This window comes from Manacus vitellinus, unplaced genomic scaffold, assembly GCF_001715985.3.
Source record: "Manacus vitellinus isolate BGI_N305 unplaced genomic scaffold, ASM171598v3 scaffold_14_pilon, whole genome shotgun sequence".
NCBI classification, from domain to species: domain Eukaryota; kingdom Metazoa; phylum Chordata; class Aves; order Passeriformes; family Pipridae; genus Manacus; species Manacus vitellinus.
Genome location: NW_021939063.1, coordinates 4,096,196 through 4,118,825, shown reverse-complemented (window position 1 = coordinate 4,118,825; position 22,630 = coordinate 4,096,196). Strand labels below are relative to the sequence as shown.

General features: G+C 42.8%; 1 protein-coding gene across 3 annotated transcripts in view; it reads right to left on the bottom strand.

The window, feature by feature from the left end:
• The window catches only part of FOXP1 (forkhead box P1), a 335,164-nt gene extending 317,393 nt beyond the window's left edge, over positions 1-17,771 (bottom strand). For 2 of the 3 annotated variants that reach the window (XM_018068351.3, XM_018068356.3), the window contains exon 1: positions 17,641-17,771. The gene's annotated coding sequence lies outside the window, so the exon portion shown is untranslated. Of the gene's footprint in view, positions 1-2,671; positions 2,783-17,640 lie in introns of all 3 variants that reach the window. The other variant, XM_018068353.2, reaches the window with a different exon arrangement.
• Positions 17,772-22,630: the final 4,859 nt, after the last annotated feature.

Sequence of the window (22,630 nt, the reverse complement as noted above, 5' to 3'; positions counted from 1 at the left end):
TTTTAATACAACCTGAACTTTGAACCCTCCAGGATTTTCTTCCAAGACCAGGTGATCAAGAGGAAGATCTTCAACATATATGCAGTAACAAATTAAAATGAAATGACTATGGCAGAGGGGGACAACTTATAAAACACCAAGTGTAGGAAATAATTATTTACCTTCATAACAACCAGTCTCTTCTCAGTTTCTGTGCCGTAAGTGTAACTTTCTCCCAACAGGAACTTCTTAGAAGATGTTTGTCAACTTATGTCATTCACAGATACACAACAAAGGAAAATGTACATCTCTCTAATGAGATGCACAGCCAAGGACGGTTGTCAGCATCGTAGCACCGCTGTTGTGACATGTATTTCATTTTATTCAATACATAACAGGGAAGCTGTTTAATCCAGCAGTCCAAGCAACGTCCAAATAAGCATTAATAATGCGGTGAATAACTGATCATCACTAGATGGTTTTCAGCAAGATAAAGGTTTTTCCCTCCCCCTTTTAAAAATATCCTCTGAGTTAGAAAACAAAGAGGCAGAAGTTAAGACTGTTGCCTGCTCCCTCCTACAACGGGCACATGTCTGCAAGTGCCAACCTGCTCGTGGCTGAGCCCGTCCTTGTGCACCGTGGATTGCAGCACTACATCAGGAGACTGCAGCAGCACAGCAGGTGGAGTGGGGGGCTCAGGGAGAAGCAATTAATGTGGATCATGTTTCCCATTTTTCAAGGTAGATGGCAAATTCGGTTTCACAGACATGTACAAGTTCGCGTACAAAACCCACTGCATAATACAAAGACATCTGTGTTTACCAAAGTAATCATTATTGTTTAATGCGTATTTTTTAGACCATTTAACAAATAACTTGAGCTCTGATGAACATGGTGATTTTCATGATAGACTTAAAAGGAAAAAAGTTCATAAGAAATGTGGAGCTGCAAACATGTGCTAAGTATTAGGACAAGAACCACAGATTAAGGGCAGCGCTTTGACCTCACGTATTCTCACCCTGTGCGCGCTCAGCCAGCACAGTCCAACAGGGAATTGGTGGTTTGCTGCCTTGCATCAGAACTTGGGAGTCATCCTTGCGCTGCCTCCTGCCCCAAACCTCGAGGACACACGGAACGAGGGTGGGCAGCACCACGCTGAACACCAAGAGCAACCATGGGACTAAACCTCCATTGTTTTGGGATCACCCCACAGTCAGGGCTGCATCCACCCACAGCCCCCTCAGAGCTCAGTGCAATGGACACATGGGTCTTCAGAACCAAGCCCATGGGGAGATTCCCATCACTATTCCTGCCTTACAACTTACCACCATCATCTCTGCCCCACCACAACTCCCTGGTCACAGGACCAAGCCCAGAGGGAGAACGTGCTCAGCCCTCGGGGGCTTGAAGGGGAGCTGCAGGCAGGGCTGGCAGGCAGGGATGGGGGAGCTCAGAGGAGTGAACTGAGTCGAGACCCCGCTACATGTTCAGTGATTATAAGATTAGTGTGTTTTTATTTAAAGTATTATCCGTTAACATCCCGTATTACAAAAGTAGCACAACAGTATCGACAGACTGTCAATATTAATAGGAGTGTCTAATGTTTTATCAATACTAATTTAATTTCTGTTATCTGCAGGCTGCAGGGCCTTTCTGAAGAAACAGAGGAACGAGAATGAGAAAGCCAAAGCAGTGACATAACAGGAAAACAAGCCATTCCTTCAGCTTCTCCATCATTCAGTGGCACCCTGCTGTTAACACAATTATCCTTGCTTCTTCTTTAGAGAAAAAGTACCAAGAACAAAACCCTCTGAGGTTTTTTCCCAGTATCACCAAAACCTCCACAACCCTTTTTTTTTTTTTTTTGGTCAAAAAACATCTTTGCAGAACAGAGTTTTTGCTAACTATGTAAACCCAAAATCTATAAAATAAATGTGTCAGACAAGAGCAAATACAGGTCGGATGAATAACTCACCCTTACAACACAGTGTTGATTCACAGAGGAGAATTTCTAGACCAGTGAATGACCCAGTCTCATACAGACCTTGAGGGCCACACAGAAAAAGCGTGGTTTTCATTTTACACGCAAAATATATATTTTTAGGGCAAAATTTATTGAAGACTTGTATTTTTAATGAGGTCTGAATAAGTGTCTCTAAGCATACAGGGCAAGGAGACGTGTTGGCAAGGTTCTGTGAGGTGAGAGAAACACTCTCTTCCTTACTGGTAGACGCTCAGCACGACCTGGATCACAGCCCCACCCCTGCACTTCCCATCACTACTAACATACTTTAAAAGAGAGAGGAAGACAGGTCCACAATGACAAAATGTCAAAGTGAACAAAGTAATTGAGCTAATCATGTAAACATTCATTATTACTAATATTAAAATATCCTGTTTTGCATTTTCTTTCTGTGACAGAATGAGCAGCATCTAAGGACTCAGAATTATCAGCTAAGAAGTGAGTAAAAGAGGAAACTGTCTAAAATAAAGACACAGTATCAAAGAAGAATATTTCTCTTGCTTTGGCACATGAATGATCCCAACTGTACTTGCTACAAAGCATTAAATGGGAATGCAGGGGAAAATATTCTTCTCCTTAAATATATTTCAAATAAGTGATTTATGGTTTTCAAACTGTGAAGGAGAGAAGTGGAAAAGAAGAAGGCATTGGGGTAGGAAATTGGCTTACCTCGTGATACTCCACAGTGTGTGACCAGTTCCCACAAATGGGTGAATCCTCCTGTCCTCATTAACGAGGCTGAAGATTTCCTGGTCCCTCACGAGCACATGGAGGTCCCTGCTGCACAGCAAGGCATGGGAAGCCTGCCCCATCACCAGCCATACCCTGAAGGTTTTACATCACTGCGCCAAATTTCAAAGAGTAATGATACCCAAAGCTCCTTTGAGAACACCTCAAGGGGGTGCTGAATGTGGGACAGCAACTCCAAGAAGCCAGTGATGGGCTGGGCGGGTGACAGACCTCCCCTCCATGCTCCCCAGTGCTGGGCCACACCACCACAGATGGTGGCATCATCCAGACCCCACATTAGAACAAGATGCAGCAACGTTTAAAATGGTGGTGGGGGAAAAAAAATCAACTTATATTGCAATCAAAATGCTGACTTCCCCCCCCAGCCGGTCTCTGCGTTCCCAACAAGTTCTCCTTGCCAGACCTATTGAAACTTCCACACAAAATTCTGCCTTTAAACAGATCTTTGCTGCTATCCATGTCCACTGTAGTCATAGAGATTAACATTAACCGGTGACAGAGAAGAAGCCATGTCTGTCAAATTGTTTCCCAGAATGACAGAAAAAAGGAAAAAAGGTAGAAAACAAGGGAAAACAGTCTGTGGCCTTTGAAAGGGGAACTGAGCTGCTGAACAAATCACATCAGGTAGTTGGGGATGGAGCCAGTAAAGTATCTTTGAAAGAAAAAAGAAGAAATGGTGAGAAAGGAACAAGCATGAAATGCAAGGGGGAAAACTGTACCACAGGGAAGTTAATCCAAGAGGTGTCCCATAAATTAGAAGAGGATAAGAATAAAAATTAGGAATTATTGGAAAAGGATTAGTGTAATAGGGGTAGTTTCCTACCAGGAAATGGGGCCTGAACAGCTCATGCACAGCCCAGCCAAGGACCTCAGAGGAGGTGGCAGAAAGAAATTACAGGGCATAATGATGTAGGTTAGCCTGCAACTAAAAAAGCAAATTGAAGATGAGCTTCTGGGTCTGAGCACCCACCAGGACAGCCCAGGGCAGCTTGAGGGAATCTGTGGAAGTGAACAAACCTCTCCAGCCTGCCCATGGTGGTTTGCCTTTCCTTTTTTAAAGCTCTAAACCTGGTTGTTTGGGGGTTACACATGCAGCAGCACCAGCACCACCCTCAGAAGATGTATTCATTCCATCTCCAGGGTTTGGGTTGCACTGCATCACTCAGCTCTACACCCCCCAGCACAAACCACTGAGAGCAACGAGACACAAACTGCACAGCACAGTTCAAGAAAGGGATCTGCCATTTATGTCTTCCTCTTGCCTCACTCACCTCTTTCTGCTCACCACCTCCCTTGTCTACAACCACCATTTCTGCAGCACTTCTCCCTCCTTCACCTCTTCCCAAAGTTCCAAGCCCCTCTTCTCCCTGCACGGGAGGCAGCTCCGATGGGAAAAGCAGCAGCCACAGCTCATAACTCGCCTAACGAGTGCCAGCCAGAAGTGATTTGTAGGCATCAATGAGATTATTGTTTTTTGAGAGAGTGGAAAAGAAAAGGAGGGGCACAAGCTTAAGGTGTTGTTGATGAATGAAGATGAAAAGAAGGTTTTAGGGTGAGAAATGTTTGTCTAGTGTGACCTAAACCGTTCAAACTTCATTTGATAGATGATGGACATTTATTCCCTGCTATGTGTCACTTCAAAGTCTGAGGTTTATATTAAACAAGAAGTCTTCTCCTTCTAAGCTGTTCTTCAGTTTTTCCCTGGAGTTTATCACACAGCACAATACTTGGAAATGTAATCACATTTAGTTTTTATAATAAAGTCATATGGTCACTAGTAGTACATATTAGAAAATGCATTTTATTGTTTTTCATTATGTAATTGTTTGCTTCATTGCTTTTCATCTGTTTTTCCTTGCTGTGGGAGGTGGCACAGCCCAGGAATACTATTTTTCTGGGGATGATGTTCTATGGACAAAAAGAAATGAACAAACCTGCACTCCAATCGGATTCAGTGCCCCTGTCCTTCCCTTCTCTCTGCTCCCCACAGGGAAAGACCAGACTCACAATGACCTGATATTTCATGCTCCGAGGCAAAGTAAAACCACCTTTTCCACCCCACAAGGCCTGTGCCTACTTGGAGAAGCCATCAGCAGCAAATACTTAAAAGCAAGGACACCAGGCACAGCCGCAGCTTTAATCACCGGAGAAAAGATTTTTGAAGTCTTGCATTCAAGCCACCTGCAATTCTTTCTGCCATGCACATGTCCAGTGCCCAGAGAACGATGTCTTTCCTCTGGATCTGGGTTTGTAACCTTATGAGAAGTTGATGTTTAGAAAGGAGCAGTCTATATTGTGAAGTAAGTTCTCCCCAAACAGCTAATGTCATTATCACTTTTGTCAAGGGGGTTGGTTCCCTCTACTAAAAGATGTGATCATTCCATTATAAATGTTTATATTCCCATAACTAAACCCAAATATATTATGCTAATAAATTATGGGAAAATTATACTTGATGGGATCTGTTCCTGTTTAGTATTCACACAAAGCACTGTGGCATTTAACCACAGGGTAAATTTACTCATTTACTACATCTATTCCTTTAAATGTGCCCCAAAAGTTGTTTTCTCAGCACTTGCTGAGAATATTGGCTTTCAATATTGGCTTTTGGGGAGTTCATTTTACTTAGATTCTCTATTAGAAGAGAACACCATGGACTCACTGAAACTATATTTCTCCACCAGAACGTTGATTCACATAGGAGCAAAAAGCATTTCATGCTAGTCCTGGCTCCAGCCAAAGACATCACCTCTTCTCTGTGTCCTAACCAGATAAAAAAGGCAAATGCCTTTGGTTTGAGAGGCTCTGGTCTACCACATCCCAAACACACAGTTCTCATGATAGTGCCCTTCCTCTTCCCATCATCAGCAAATTTCCCCTGCAGCCCAGCTAAGCCCAAAACTGCATCCAAGCTCAAAGGAGGAAGTTAGAAATAATGCTCCATCAAGTTGCTCCATCTCACTACACTTTTAGAGCTTGCAAAAAAAAAAATAAAAATCAAATTCTATTGAATTTCTCTCTACACAGCTGCATCTCTAATGAAGCCCCATAAAAGTTAAAACTTATATTCGGTAATCATATGCAATTGAAACATCATAAAATGAGAAGTCAAGGAACTGTATGTGGGCTGCAATGACTTGTCTTATTGTATTCATTCCCTTAATAAATATATCTTAAAAATAACCTCACAGTCACACATTTGCAGTATAATATAAAAATAACACTGGATTCAAATTATTAAACAGGTAATTTAATAGAACAAGAATTGAAATGTAGGACAGTGTGCAACTTTATGCTATAGGAATAAGATGATTTTAGCCAACACAACTATTTTTCTTTTTTGCATTATCTCTGCATTTATAATACTTCAACATCCACATAACCTTGACACTGTAGTCACCTTAGTAACAAACATTCACTTATAATTGAAATCCCAACAGGGTGTTTGATTCAAGTAAAACAAAAATAAGAGGCCCCTACTCTGCTGCTTTTTTCTTAGTCACATAGACATGGGCTAAAAGGATCTAAAAATAGATATATTTGTACACTAATACATCTACAAAGCAGAACCATTTAATTTTAATTTAATGCAAAATGGAAACAAATGTAACACCTTTAAAAGACTCGATGCTAAAAAGAGAAGGAAATTATTTGAGTACTGGATCGGCGCAGCTTGGCGAATTCACACCAAGCAAAGGCCAAGATTGAAACCAGCCCTACAGCCAAGAGCAGCAGCTGTGCCAGGGACACTGGACCAGCAACCCCGGATGGGCAGAGGACACCCTGCACTGTGCTACCACAGCCCAGCGCTGATGGAGAGGGATGAGCACCCCCACCATGTTCAGATTCTGCTTCACGTAGCTGGTTTCATTTAAATTGAGGTGTTCAAAATGAAATTAAAAGGGCAAAGGTCCTAGAAGTGCACAGAAGAGTATGTTCATTAATGTGCTTGGCCATTCCTTAACAATGGCCAAGACCAGACACTTCAGAGAAAGGTACAAGAAACACCTGAACTGAGAGTTTTCACCTCTGGAAAAAGGGGTTTCTGCCTAACCCGTTGCTAGCTTTGTCCTAAAGCAAGAGAATTTATACTCTTCCTAACTTGTAAAATAAAATAAAACTACTCCTACTCAAGATACCTGCAGATGTTTGCAATTACCTATAAACTTAAATCCTATTATTGTTTCACACCTAGTCCTTCATAGCTTAGGATTTATGGTTTTACTTAATGATTATCTAGTTCTGTTTCAGGAAAAAAAAACCGACTTCAACCATCTGAAGCCATCTTTTACTTCACTTGTGTTGGCCTGCTCTTGCCACAACTCCAAAGCCATGAACGCCGAAGCTGCAGAAGATCCATCCCATCGCCTCCGGGGCACCGGCACAGCCCCAGCCCCGCATCCCACTTGCCCGCCGGGGCTCCCATCTGCCACAGCTCTGTCCTGGCTGCCACGCTTTTACTGAGTCCCTGATGAACGTGACTCAATTAACGTCGCCTGTAAAGCTCCTCCACCACAAATGAAAGGTGACAAGGAGCTGAGTAGCAGGGGGGACACAGACAAGAGCAGCCAGGCCGGGGGACACGGCAGAACTGTTACTGCACGTGGCAAAATGGGTTTGAGCTGCCTGCACACAAGGGGTGATGAGGAAGGATGCAGGGGAGAGAAAGAGACTCTGGGAAAGTGAGACTTTTAGAAAGCTCTTCCAACCCCACCGCTGGAAAGGCAAATTGGAGGTGAGGACATGGGTTTTACTGGGTTATTCTGGCGCCAAGTGTTTTGCCTACACGCCGCCCCTGACAGAGCAATCACCTTGCTGGGGGCAGGCAGGATGCCCACGGGCCCCATCAGAAGATCCCGGTGCCCAAGACAGCTGCAGGAGTGGGCTCCTTCTGCCGGTGGAAACAAGGACTCGGCTAAATGTGGCGAGCTACAAGTTTCTGCAACAACATGCAAGTCTCCAACATGTGGCCCGTAACGTAGCTGTTGCCATGGTAAAAAATTCATGTTTAGTGAAAAGTGTTAAATCTTGTATCATAAGTTAAATCAGCTGCCAAGACACATTTTCACAAGTAGGGGAATTTTTGTCTTTTCAGAATGGAATGTTTTTCAGTTGACATTGATTTTTCCCTAAAATAAGTCCCCCAGAAAGGAAGCCAATCACACGTGAGGCAGTCCAAGAGCTGAATTACTCTACTCCTTCTCTGAATCATCAACAAGTGTTGTGTGCTAGTGCATGTGTGTGTACAAATGCACTGCAGCTTCATAAATTCCATCCTCTTACACAAATCAGCAGTTATACAATTTATTTAGAATATTAAACCAATGATCCCAGCAGAAATAGCACTGATATTTCATATTTTGGGTGATAAGACTTCAATAAGTAACTTTTCTAAACAAAACATTTCTAAAGAAATCATTTAGCTTAACTTGCCCTCAACTTTTCACAAATACAAGACTCAATGCTGAGCCTGACTATACAGTTTTTTATGTAGGTCAAGGACAGAAACAGTAAGAGTGCATTTACTTGCTTTTATGTTTCTTGTTCAGTATTTCAAGAGTATTAAGAGGACAGTTGGTTTTATTACAGTTTCAGAAAGAGAGACGAATTAGAATTAGTGCAGAATTAGCTAAAAAAAAACCCACAAAAAACTTGTTACTTTTATTAATATAAAAACTGTTGCAAAGAAATCTGTTATCAGTTAGGATCTGAGAAATTACATGTATGTGTCCTTCCACTCCTGAACAACTCAAATTTGGCTCGTTCTAGCATCTTATGGTTAATCTTCCATATTTAAAGCAAAATGCACTCCCAATAGGAGGTTTTCCCAGACCAGTCCTGCAGCTCTCACAGGTGGGCCACGGCCTTGATGGACAATGGAGAGCTCTTGGTCAACACTGGGTTTTCATTTTCCACATCTCTCTTCCACAACCACAAACTGGATTTTACCTTCATTGTGTCTTCTGCGGTGAGGACTTTGCCCAACAGATTCCTTTCTTTTTTACCTGCCTCCAAGTAGCAACAGCCAGCAGCCAGTCACATCCTTGTTTCTAAGTTAAGAAACACTTCTGATTCCTCCTCCTCTCTCTAATTATTGCTCCTCGATCGATTTGTCGTATGCCATGCCAAATTCCCACCTTAGCTCCTCACCTCTAGTCATTAGAACTCAAACTCTCCTCCCATCTTCTCCACAAACGACATTTCCAGCAAGCAAGCTACTGCTTACACTCTCTTACCTCTTTCTCAACTGAAACCAGCTCTACTGAAAGGCTGAAGCATATTTAGCCCTCCCAGCTCTCTGCTTGTCTCTTTCTTTTATTTTACATGGTTCAACGTTCACATTCTGCTCTCATTCTGCCTTCTCTCCTTCTTTCTCTACCCTGGTGCTACAAAAAGACATCTTCTGTGACACCTTAAAAAAAAATAAAGGTCCTTGAATTGCTATGACTTGCACCGCGTGGTATTTTCGGACCAGCCATTTGCTAATGTTGCAAACACAATTAGGAAGTCAGGGAAAGAGCCTACAGGAGCAGATGAAAGCTGCAGAGATAAAATGGAAAGCTTTTACCTGCCAAGCTCTCAGGTTAGGGTTCTAGGTTGCCCTCGGATCTAATAAAGCTATAAAAGAGCCATATTAAGGAGATGCATGGTCACATTGCTGTGAATATCAAGTATGGCTTTTTACATCCTCCTGTAGACGTGGATTTTTGCTTCCACAATCTGCAGGCTGGTAACCATAGGTGGTTTAAATTCTTGGTATTAAAAAAAGCTCAGAGCATTACTGACAATTAAAAACAGCTTTTACACACGCACAATAACGCTTCTCATGCTTTAAAAAAATAATATGCATATCCATATTACCATCATAATAAGTGCCACAGAGTGACATGATATGATTGAGCATAATGGCTCCTTTGGAGCCATTATGGTCGATCAGTAAATAATACACTTTTGAAATTGTCTAACTACATATTTACACTTGTCAACTCTCATACACTTCAGTGACAGAATTTAAAAGAAACACTGTAAAAAACTGTAAGAACATTAAACCACAAAAACATTATGCTGAAGTAGTATTAAGGTTTGACTTAAACCCACAAAAACATGGAAATTTCAGGTTAAGGCCAAATCTCTACAAATGACACTGTCTTTAGCTCACTGAGCTGTCCCCCAGTGCCTGCAGTGGTCCAGGCAAAGCGAGGGATGAGGCAGGGTTGGGAAGGAAGGCAGGAGACCATGGGGTAATGGTGGTCTACGTGAGAACTGAGCCACTGTGGAGGGCTCTGGGCACCAAATTCATGGGTAAGAGTCAGCCCACCAGCAGCACTTAACTGTTCAGCAGGACATCATTTTACGGTATTTTATAAAAACAAAGCCTGGGCCTTTCTCTGTTTATTCAGATGAAATTCCCAATTAAGTTGAGAAAAATCAGTCTTCACTTATTTCAGAAGAGGCCCCACTGAGACACTGGGAGTTTTCTCTAGCTGAAACACATGGAGAAAAACTTCAGGCTTTGACCCTAAAAAGGCATTGTCTAAAAAATATGTTAAACAAACATGACAGTGAATCATTAATATCCCCAAAGATTCACTCCATGTGGGGAAAAAAAAGACTGGGAAGCAAGATGTTTTTTCAACAGTAAAATAATGGGCTTGGCGATGTCTTTTTTAATTGATAATTTTCTGTCTCTTGTTCAGCTGTAGTCACTTTTGCTCCAAGCAGTGGTGGCAGCAACTTTATTGGTTCCAGTAGAGCTCTGTTGAAAACAATAAGCATCAAGCTCCCAAATGCCATCTGTCTTTCTGTGAGGGTCACATCCTGCTGCCCTGGAGTCAAGGGGATATTGAATGCTTGGGAGATGTCAAGAACAGCTCCAGGCCCAAAGCACCACCTTTGCAACAAAAGGACCCCAAACACTTCAGACTCTCTGCACTTAAGTCCTGAACCACACTTTAAAAAGCAATGATGGATATTTTCCTAGAGCAAAGGTCTTCCTTTCATATGTGTCTATATCTATATCTATCTCCTTGCTCAGACTTATCTATTACCCAGTTTGTGAGAACAGAATCCATAAAGGCTTGGCAGGGCAGGCTCTTGAAGTTGTTTGAAGACACAACCACCACACCCCTGTCAAGAGGGAATTACAGCTCAGTTTTATAGTCAACTCTCCCCTCGACTGGCTGATGACAGAGCAGCCTCCCTCTCCGCTCAGCATCTGGGATTTTACAGCCACTGTATATAAATGGGATTTTCATGACAAACAACTCTATATTCGGTTTTCTTGTATATCTGAACATGAGGATGATCTCTTAAGGCTCTGCTGGGGAAGAAGCATTAATGAAGACAAAGAGTATTTCAGGCTGTTTCCCCCAGGAGCATTATCATGATGACAGTATAAAGACTTTGTCCAACACAGGTACTTTAAGTCCGTATCCTCCTCCCAAAGCAGCTCTCCAGGACTCCCCTATGTGTGACCCTCACAGCCCCCTCCCCATGCCCAACATCCCACCACCCCACAGCCACCTGATGAGGACAGAATCTGCCATCAGCTCGTAGAGCTTTCTCTAGTCTCTCATTTCATAAGCCCTCCCTGGAGATATTTGCTGTTGTCTAAATATTATAAACCACAGTACGACAAAGACTTAATAAACCCTGTTGCCTTTTCACTTCGTGCAGCGTCTGTCTCCTCTCACCTCACCTCACAGCTCATGCAAATGTCAGAGCAAGAACAGTTTTTACATCTCCTCAGGTCACCCCACAGTGGTATCAGCAAAGGTAAACAAACCACTGAAGTCTGGCTATTTTTATTTCAGATGGCATGTAAATCAGTGGATGAAAGCTTGGAATAAACTGGCAATATGAGGGCAGCTTATTTAAGCTTCCTCCCCCAGCTCAGTGTTTCCTCAATGCAATATAGCTGAAATAACCCTACAGTAAGGGGGAAAAAAAAACAACCCAAAGAGATATAAATATTTCCCCCTAAGTCAAAGTTATTTTTCCTTCTAGATGTCTGGCCAACTCTCACAAAAAGGGAAAAGTATTTCCCTACCAAAGGCAGAAATCTCCACCTGTAGGAACTCAGGAGGAGACCTGACACCATCCTGAGTGCTTGGGATGGGTACTAGTTTAATGTGGGACACCCCAATGAGGAGACCAGACACTACAAGTGCTTGGGATGGGCACAAGTTCTACATGGGACACTCCGATGGAGCAGAACCTGGGATACAGAAGGTGCTCAGTTCCTGCCATACCACAGACACTTCTCAAACAACAACCAGAGCAAGAGTTTCCTCCCAGAGCTCAAATCAGAAAATTACTGGTCCCGTGTAGAGTTGAAAGCCCCTGGAAAGATGGGTTTTTAAGAGCAGGAATTCCAGCTGCCACCTAATTGTCTGAGCAGTGGGTGCCCCAAACCCACAAGCTCCTCATGCCATTATCCCCTGGCAGAAAGATGTTACGTGCTCCCAGTCTTCCCTTTCTGCCTCCTTGTTTAAAGCTTTCTGGCTTCTGGTGAGGAAATGATTCTGCCTTGCTCTACCTTTCTCTCCATCACCTCGCTGTCTGTGAGGGCTGGTGAGAAAATGTTTCCGCTACTCTTACGCTTCTACAGCATCCATTTCTGAGGCCCTTATGGGAAAAAAAAGGCTGTCTCCCATCTCCTGCTGGTGATAGTTTTATCAGGTAATAGCACGAAGTAGGAATGATCCTGTAAAGCTGTCACCAATATCCAAAGGTGTCTGAACTGCAGCAGTGAGACACAGACCATGCCCGCTGCATTCACCCACCAATGGGCAAAGCATGAGCAGCATCCAAGGGACCTGCAAAGCCTGTCTAGTAAAGAGCATATCATTGCTTTAACCTGCCAGGAGCAGTTGTTTGGCTTTTCCCATTTTCTGCCTGCGCCTTGTATTTTTTTATATTTTATTTTAAGTTAAAACCTGTTGAAATTCAACAGCTCCAGACACAGCAGTGCCAAGGAAAAGGAGCCTCCGGTCCCTGAGAGGGACTTCCTTCCATGCTGCCTTGACATATAAAATAGGTTTCTTCAATTATGTCTTCCTTCTTACCTAGACATGGTGGTGTGAAAACATAATAAAATCTTGGGGGGGAAAAAAATTCAAGGAAGCTGAGAAATTATTCTTCAGATCACATTTAGAGGCCTTGGCTCCCAAGTGCTTTAATACCAAGGTAGCCACTTTCTCACCCCAGCTCTGCCCCTGTGCCACACCAGCGTGTACAGGCTCTCACACCTTCCCAAAGCACCAGCACCTCCATCTCCAACAGCGTAAGAACCATCCTGTTCAATAAAAAGAGTTACTGCAACACAGAACTCCAGCTACAAACCCCACTCTGCACTGTTAACACTCTGCATCCAACAGATGCAGGTGGTTTACAAGAGTTTGTCGTACACACACTTGCAATTTGTGCAAACTCACAACTTCACACACCATGTGACATCTCTGCTGGTTTGAAATATACCTTAAAGCATCTCAAGTATCAACTAGGTGATTTTAATTACACATTCACAACTTCTACTGAGCCAAGATGAAGCTTTGAAGATAAAATCTCTGCTCAGGACATAAAGTTCATCACGTTCACACAGCAATATTTTTTTCTGTTATGTGACTTATTGGAATAATGGATATTATTTGTATAATAAAAACAGATTACTTGAAAAACTGTCCCAAGAAATCATAAACATAGAAAAGTCAGGGCTTGTTCTACTACTACCACAACAAAAATTCTGTATGTGTTTTTCTAAATAAAAAAGGAATGAAAACTATCACAAATTTGGTCAGGATAGAGGTCTATAATAAAGCCTTCAATTTTGGTGTGACAAGATTTTTTTACTGAGAAGGCGTGAAATCCCCCTCTCTCCTGGTGACAAGAAATGCCCCTGATGCCCCAGGATTTTCAGGACATAGCCAAAGTAGAAATAATTTTCAAAACTAATATGTACACACAGTAACATGGTTAACATCATCCAATGAATTTAGATCCACCTACACGGTATAAATATATCTAGATAAACTGTCACCTTCAGCAGAATTCATTAAAATAATGTTGTATCTTCCTTGTTAAATGTAATTTTTTTAATTGAAATTTAATCTTACTGCATTATTTGGTAGATTTTTAATTGACATTTGTAGTAATTAATTGGTAAGCATTACAGCTTTGTCTGAAGAATTTAAAACTAAATTTGACATCGAGATTGGCCAGCCACTGCTGTGAGGTGCCTGCTGGGAGCATTTCATCATCCTCCCAGCCCCTCCTGCTGATCAGAGGTGGGAGATGATGGTCTCTTTCTTACAGTCATGAATTACATTACTAATGTATTCCATTACCACCACGCAAATGTCATGTTAATTCCTGATCATCATCAAGTCATACAATGGTTTCCACGCTGGCACCCAGCCAATTAGCGGTGTGGAAAAATATTCCGCCAATTATATAACTTGAATTAGGTTAAGGACTCAAGAGAAAGCAAAATAAATGCTTTGAAAATACTTCTGAGATAAAATGTAAGTTGACACTGTCTTCATGTGCTATAGCCGATGTTATACAATCTGATAGGCAGCTGCCAACATTCATAACTGTTTATTAAATCTAGCCTCTCTTTATGGTGGCAGCTAAGATCTGTATTTTTACCAATATTAGGTTCATTGTGTTATGAAAAAAGACCAAAATACTTAGGAGCATTCACACCAGCTTATAAAACTTACATTATGTAGTTTATTTAATTGTTAAAATTACTTCTTCTCTCCTCCCCCCGCCACAGAGAAAGTTCCACGGACAGAAAAGTTTCAGGAAAACAAAGTCTTTCAGTAGCCACTGATGCTTTAAGGAGCAAGAGGGATCCTGCAAGGACAGAAGTGGCATCTCCAGGTTGCTGCCACCTCTCCCAACAAGCAGCTCTGCCAGGGGGATGATGGGCTTGGCTCCTGGAGCTCTCCCTACTCCTCTCATCCCACTGACACACAGCCTGGGAGAACCCACTCCTGCCCCGCAGCTGTGGGACAAGCCCCTTTGGCTCTTGTTCCCTGGCTATTGCAAGAAGTACCATGGGCAGATACAGCCCTCTGGATAATCAGGAGTCAGAGGAGAGGCCTGAGTAAGGGGCACCCTTACACAAAAAGGACCCCACAATCCTGGTGGAAATGCCTCCAGCCGTGCAGGGACATGGCAGGTTCCCAAGAGCGCCGAGCCCCGTCGGCACACGCCGTGCCGCCAACTCACTGCACCACCAGGTTTTTAGTACCACCCCATTATTTTGATTTGTTCTGTTCTTAACTCAATTTATCGTACAAGCATGGTTATCTCCAATTTAAAAATGTACACAGCACCAGTTCCTCGACTTTAAAAATGTATAACTATGAGCAATTTGTTAAAACCTTTTACCGTATCTTTCTGTCTCATTTTCCGAGGTGCTGCAATGAGGCAATTCACTGTTCTGGCTGCTTACCCTAGATGACCTTTGCCTGCCATAAAATGGTATACAACTAAACGCTCTGCTTTAAATAAAACCCTTGCCTCTTCGAAGGGCCCTACGTATTCAGTCAACACAATCAGCAGAAACCACATTTGGTTACTCAATAAGCTGGAAACTTTTAAAACGTGTACGGTGGTGAATGAATTCCTGACATCACCAGGAACACTTGAGCGGGGAACAAGAGAGACTGCTGAGAAGTGGCTCTTGCTGCAGCTGGAGAAAGGATCACTCCTTTAAGCTGAACTCTCAAGGAAAACGAGAACAAAAACTGAATTAGCTCGACACGTACCCTCTGCAGTCAGCACATTGCTAGGCAACTTACCATCTCTTGATAGAATTATGGTGGAGGGCTGGTCGTACATCAGGGTTAAGATGAACACAAGCACCAGTTTGGGCCAACTGCTCCTTTCCAGTGGGAATGCTCAATGCTTGGTCATTTCCTATTATTATTTTGCAGTATTTTCAAAGCAGCTAGAGAGAGTCTAATGCATTCAGAAAGTATTTCAAAGCTATTATGTGACATGAAAATTTTAAGATAACTGGAAGTAAGTGAATTTCAGAAGGAACACCACGAGCCTTTTTCTTTGTTCAAGCCAGCATTTGGAGAGAGTTAACAATTCTTCTTCTCATTGCTTTTATTTTTTAATAGTGAAGGTATCCAGAGGGCACACTACTCGAACACTTTGTCTTTTCTCCAGATGCTGGTTGGTTACAGCTTCATAACTCCATACCTCAACCAGGTGTTTTAAGAGGATGCTTCAAATTCCCCCAGTCCTTCCATTTGCCAGCACTGAGACCAGACACAAAGTGTCATTACAGGCACTGCCATGGGGCTATGACAGTACCCAGTGATGCCACACCTCTCCTGTGCCAGCCTTAGAGGAGTCTTGATCTTTAATAGTACTTGGATGGTAAGAGTCACACCCCAGGCATTATTTACACTTATTAAAGAGGCATTAAGCAAATGCAGAGTGCTTTAAATCGAGGCATGTACCTTGCATATAACCCCACATTTCCCATGTATACTTCATAGGCACAAAGAAATAATTAATTACCTAACCACCGTGATTAAAATCAATTGATTCATATGCGACAGAGCAGTGAGAAATTTTTGCACGACTGGAGAAGTCTGGAATTGGTCCCCGTTTGGGGATCTCAGTCATATCAGTGAGGCTGGTAATTCAGACATGAAGGAAATGGTAAGAATCCCTCTCCTGCATGCACACTTTGAGCTGCCATATGGGTTTATTCAACTGTTTACTACACCAGTCGGTAAAATCTGAACAGCTATTATAATCTTTGCTAAATGACATGGTAATTATGCTACCTCTGGAAAAAAAGAAAAAAATGGGAACTTAAAAAAAAAAAAAAGTCACAATTCACTGAAGTGTGAATTTCTCAGGTTTTATAATCTTTGAATTGAAATGCACTTTCCAACACACAGAGAGATATTAAATATATAATAGAAATCTCCATTTATTTTAAAAAACAATTTGTGCTCCCAATTCCTACACAATTTAATTATGCAGATTTCCTGGGTTTGAAAGATTTCTTACATAGACCTTCCAATTTTGCTGTAAAATCAGATGATTCTGGTTTTCCTAAACTAATATTGTCCCTCCTCTCACCCCAGTTACTAAGGGAGGCAGTCAGGAGCGGGCAGGTGAGAGGAGAGGGCTCCACATGCCAGGTTGCAGGGGGGTGGGGACAGCTGGGAAAGGCACAACCACCACCCATATGGCACAAAAGGGACTGAGAGGTTTCTGAGCTGATAATCCCACTGGGAAATGAAAACTGGCCATTAACAGAGAAGGGGCTGCTCCATGCCACCCTCTCAAACCTGACCAAAATTGGGTACTAGAGGCTTGGTCTCCGTGTTCCTCCAGGCTGGAGGAGCCTCCAAGGCCATGCTGAAGCACGTAAGACAACTCTCCTGTGTACCAGTGACACCATTTTGTCACTGGGATGCAAGTGCAGCAAACAGTGGAGCTAATTATTTGTTGGTAATGGCTCCTTTGAGAGTCCATCATGTGACACGTGATGGCAAAGGGACCTCTCCATATTCATATTTAATCATGACATGCATTGCCCACATAAGCATGTTTAGACCCTGTCTATCTGCATGGCTTCAGTTTCAGGCCTCACAGTTCATAGGATTTGAGGGGATGAAGAGAAGAAAGGAAGGAAGGGAATATTTTTTTCTGTATTGCCAATATTTGGTATCTCTTCTATTTCATTACAATGAAGGTTATTTTGGTGACTTGCTTTTAAACACAGACAATACAAAAACTAAACCCAAACCCCCACCATATTAAAAAGGGGAGAAAAGAGTGAGGGAAAGAGAATTTGTAAGAAAGAATGAGTGAGAGTTACTGCAAATTCAGGTTTGGCGACTCACCAGTTTTACTTGCCGGCATCACACATATCCATTCATGACTCAGGGCAAACACAGGAAAGGATCGAAACCCTTCTCATGGCAAATGTGTCTGGAAGCCGGAGTCACTCAGAAAAAACGTTCTCAGGAGACTGAAAGACAAAAAAAAATGTTTTAAAACTTCACTCAGAATCATATCAAAGCCTATCGTTTTCCTTTGAAAATAAAAGGTGGTTATAAACCCTGGAGGTGGGGGGAGCATTATAGGAGCGTGTCTACGTATCAAACATTATCACACAGCAGACTTTATTTGGCTTTAAATAAAACCAAAACTTACAATATTAAGAAAGGTTTTTAGAGACATGCTTATTTCACATTTGCAACGTGCTCCTCCGACAGGCGAGCTTATGTTCCTTCTAAATACCAAAATGTGTCACCATCCAAATCCAGATTCTGCTCAAAAACACTGCACTGAGCACAAAATCCAGATACTTTAACCTACTTAGCATTATCAAAATATAACACTCTCTGAATTTCTGAACTATTTACTCTCTGTCTTCACTCACTGCATCCTGATAAAGCCTTAACAAAATGTAGAATCTCTTGTTACTATTAATCTTTCCTCTGAGATAAGGAAAAACACATATAAAAACTATTTGATGTTCAGGGTGGAAAGGCAAAATTTGCAAACATCAGTTAAGAAATACCAATTAGTATTTTTTTTCCCCAGCTATTAGTAACACAGATTGAGCTTAAGCTTAGCTCAGAGGAAGCTGCTCCCTGTACAAATGAAACATTCATTTTACTAATAAGGGTATTCTAAAATAAGATGTATAATATTTTCACTAATAAAGTATCTGCACTGAGTAACAACTCATACTCAGAAATACAACCAGAGGTGTTCCTGGGGCTGTTCTGCATCACACCAGTGAAACTACATGAGATTTAAACAGCAGGTCTGGTGCCTGCCCAGACTGGGGAAGGGCACTCATTCCCAATGGATGCATCAGCGCTGGAAGAGCCTCTGCTCCCTGGACCACTACACAACAGGATCTGCAGCAATAAATCCTAGTGGAGAAAACAAACTTTGCAATGGAAGAAACTGTCCTGAAGGACTGGAGCAAGAAAAAACATGAAAGCAAAAACCATGTGGTGATTCTGACTCCTTCATTCCCTAACTATCTCCTTCCATAGCATCCACAAGGCTGTTCCCAGCCTCCCTACATCTACCAGCACTCCGACAGGGGCAAGTGCTGCCATCTTCAAATTAATACCGTGGAGTTTATTATTTTGGCAGCCCACTGCCACCTTCCTGAGAACATCTGGAAGCTTCTGTCTTAGCAACAACTGCATGAAATTTTTTCAGACAAAATTCAGGTACTTCTCTGGCCCTGGGGCTTTCTCCTGTTCTTCACTGAATGCAATGCAATGGCTCAAAGATCACAAGAGTTCAGAAATCTAAATATAGGGATTATGCGACCCTATTACAAAACTGTGCTACACAATAAAAATAGATCCAAATGGGGTTTTTAAACAGCATTTATGCTAAACATGATTTCTTTCTTGGAGACTCTGCAACACCTGCAAACCAAAAGTGACCTGCATCTTGTATCAGTTTTATTTTATTCATGAGGAGCAGAGCACTTGAGAGAAGCAATGGAGCAGTGTCAGAAACACATATCCGAGCCTTGCTTTATTGCTGTGCTTGATGACAGATATGCAGATGGATTTGTAGCTGAGCAAAAAGCTGCATCTACATATGTTGGGGCAGGATTTCTCCAGCTGACCTGCTGCACCACAGTATTCAGCTGCTTAGTGATCTTTATCCATGATACGTCTGTAGAGTAGGAAAGTACCATTAGTCCTGTTTAGAAGACGAGGAATTGAGGCTCATTTTGGCTAGTGCTTGCTAAAAGAGTTCATGTTCGAGACTTTTGAAGCAAAATTATTGTCCAGATAATATATTTGGTCTGTGGCAGATGAGGGCTACAATGTACAGAAGCACTGTCCTCACCTCCAGATCACTCTTCACCTTCACCTCCCTCCTCAAGCATAAGGAATATCTTGGCATTGTTTTGCCAACAAGGAGATTTGAAAGCTGGGAGAGCTTCTACACAAGGAACAAGAAACAGTACTGGGAGTAGGTAGACACATCAGGCCTGAACTCTGACAGTGCACCTGGAAAACTGGATGCTTCTTGCACCATCAAAAATTGACCTCACCATAATACCCCACAAAACATTTCTTCAGCCAGGTTTCCCAAGGGAACAAAGCTTACATGATCATCATGTACCTTCTGTGCCCAGCCCCACCTGTATCTTTTGAATCCCCTGGATTAATGGGAGCAGAGAGCTCCCAAAGACATGAGTTCTCACAGCATTAACTCTGGGGCTTGCACCACTGGAGGCCTCCAAACCCATTTGATCAGCTGTCTCCAAGAGCCAGCTGGCTCACTGGCAGCTCCAGGCTGAGCCCAGCACAGAGGCTGCCTGCCAAGGAGGGAGCCCAGCATGGCCTGGGGGCACAGAGGCAGCTCAGGCACTTCCATGGACCTCAGCACTGGAGAACCTGTGGAAATTACGTGTACTGCTGAGGGGAAGGGTGGAGGAGGGAGAGGAACAGATTATAGATTGGTTCTGATAAACTGAAGCCTTTAATGATCTACCCACACACTCGAGTTCGATCTGGCATTGACAAATTGAAGCTTTTAATGATGTGCCCACACATTTGAGTTGGCCACTCCTCTTCTACAACTCTCACAAAAATAGTGTGCTGGGTTAAAGATACAGAAACTCTAATAATGCTGCAACATGAGTAAAACTCTTGATCACTCTTTGACAAACCTTCTCCCCCAAAAGGTTATTTGATGGGACCTCCAACACAGACCTTCTGGGCTGCCCTGCTCTCATACAGATTCCTCAAGGGCTACAGCTCAGTAAGGGGCAATGAGATGCAGCAGCTTTAGCATAACTGAAGTACAAAGTCAATCAAACCCTGAAACAGGAACCTGGGCTTCATTAATTCCAGCAATCACAACGGTTTTATTATCACTGTATTAATCAGAATAGGAAACCTATTAATCTGCCCCCAACAAAAATTAATCTTCATAATATTGAACAGATTTGAAAGACAAGTTTTAATATTTCACTATTTAAATCTCAAAGGCAGAGGCACACAGCTCAGACAATCTGGCAAATCACTATGGACTTCATCTCATCAGCATGAGGTCCCTCACCTTTCCCTGATGCTCCCAGCCCTCTTCCTGCATCTCCACCTCAGGTCTGGTTGCTCCCAGGGCTTTTGAAGGAACTGAGAGCATCGTTTCATACATCAAACGGCAAAACTGGCTGCAGCCCTTGGTGCACTAAAGAGCTGTCAAGAGTTTAGGCTGTGACCTAAGGAACAGTTCAGTGCATCACATCCAGCAGTGCCTGCGGGGTGCACAGGCTGGAAGTGCCACCCCACGCCAAGGGCTGCCTGGGTGAGAGGGAGCTTTGTACAACGGGCAGGACCCACCCGACAGGCAGCTGATGCATCACTGTGTGCTCAGGGGAATGAGAAGAGGTGCAGTGGGGGAAAAAGGCAGGGGGTTGCAAAACAAAGTATGTGAAATTCCCATGCTCCACCGGAGCAAGTCAGGAACTGGTACTTGGATCTGGCCGGGTTACCTGTGCCTGACCTTCATCGGTGCAGCAGAACCCCCCAAGCCATCACAGTGAGCAGCAAAACACCCCACTGCTACCAGATGGGCATCAGAACAGAACCCAGTCTAAAGAAGAAAATGGACAGCAGAGGAAAAGGCCTCATGAAATGATAGCAAGGAGCCCGACAAGTCAGAAAGGGGCTGAGGAAATAAACAGAAATGTGACTGAAAACAGAGGAAAATGGCCCAAAGCATCTCCAGATCCCCATGCCCTGCCTGGAGTGGGTGACACAGATGAGCACATGGCTGCGGTTCTGCTGCTGCTCTTCCATCACTGTCCTGCCACGGCAATTCCTGATGGACACATTATTCTGCCACTTGGCCAAATCTCTAAAGCAGCTTTCCCCGACAGGCATATACACATATATAGATACACACACACCTCAGGATTATATTTGGCACAATCAAAGCCTGATCAAAGGCAGAACTTCAATCATCTCACGCACGACTCATGTCAGGCTGTTTACTGACTGCAATGGAACTACAGAACTCTGTTTTAACTAATGATTTCTCAAAGCCATGTTGCACAAAAGAAAACAGGTTCAACTTGTACATCAGTGCCTAAGAGACCGCTCCAAAACAGACAACTGTATGAAAAGTTGTGCCCATGTATACATATATACAAAACTGTTTTTAAGTGACTGTTTTAAATTAGGATAAATCTGTGTTCCACCAATTAAGCTTTGAATGCACGGCTGATATCGTTCGCTATTTTAAACAAGCGGCATAATAAACCCAAAAATTCAAATATTTTAGAGAAAATACTTGGAGAGTTGAGACATTAATTTTGCCATATACAATCTGTTTCACAGGGATTTAAAAAGCGTTATTGCCACCCTGGGTACATTGGAATAAAGATGAAACACCATCCTTTCCTATTTACATATTAAAAACTATGTGCCTTCTCGATACAGACTACCCAGCTTGCTGATACATGACTCTGTTAAAAACAGTACAGCCTGCCTAGAAAATGGAAAGCCCCAAACTAGATGTGTCCTTGCACTCTAACAGGTTTTCAGTGGAAATAAAATGTGCTGCTGGCTTGTTTATCTTCCCCTCCAGCGAATGTCCTGGGGGAGTGGGGCCAGAGCAGATTCCCAGGGCTCTGCCTAACCATGGAGCTGTTTACCAGCCACCAGCACCAGCAGCAAAATAAGAGGAGGAAGATCAGCTAGAAAGCTTTGGGATATCAAGATGTCTACATCCAGGTGGAGCTGGGGGAGGAAAAAAACCCCTCCCAAAACAGTCAAACAAAACACATTCCCCCCCCCCTCGAAAAAAAAGTCCTAGTATCCTTATTCTTTTTTCTAT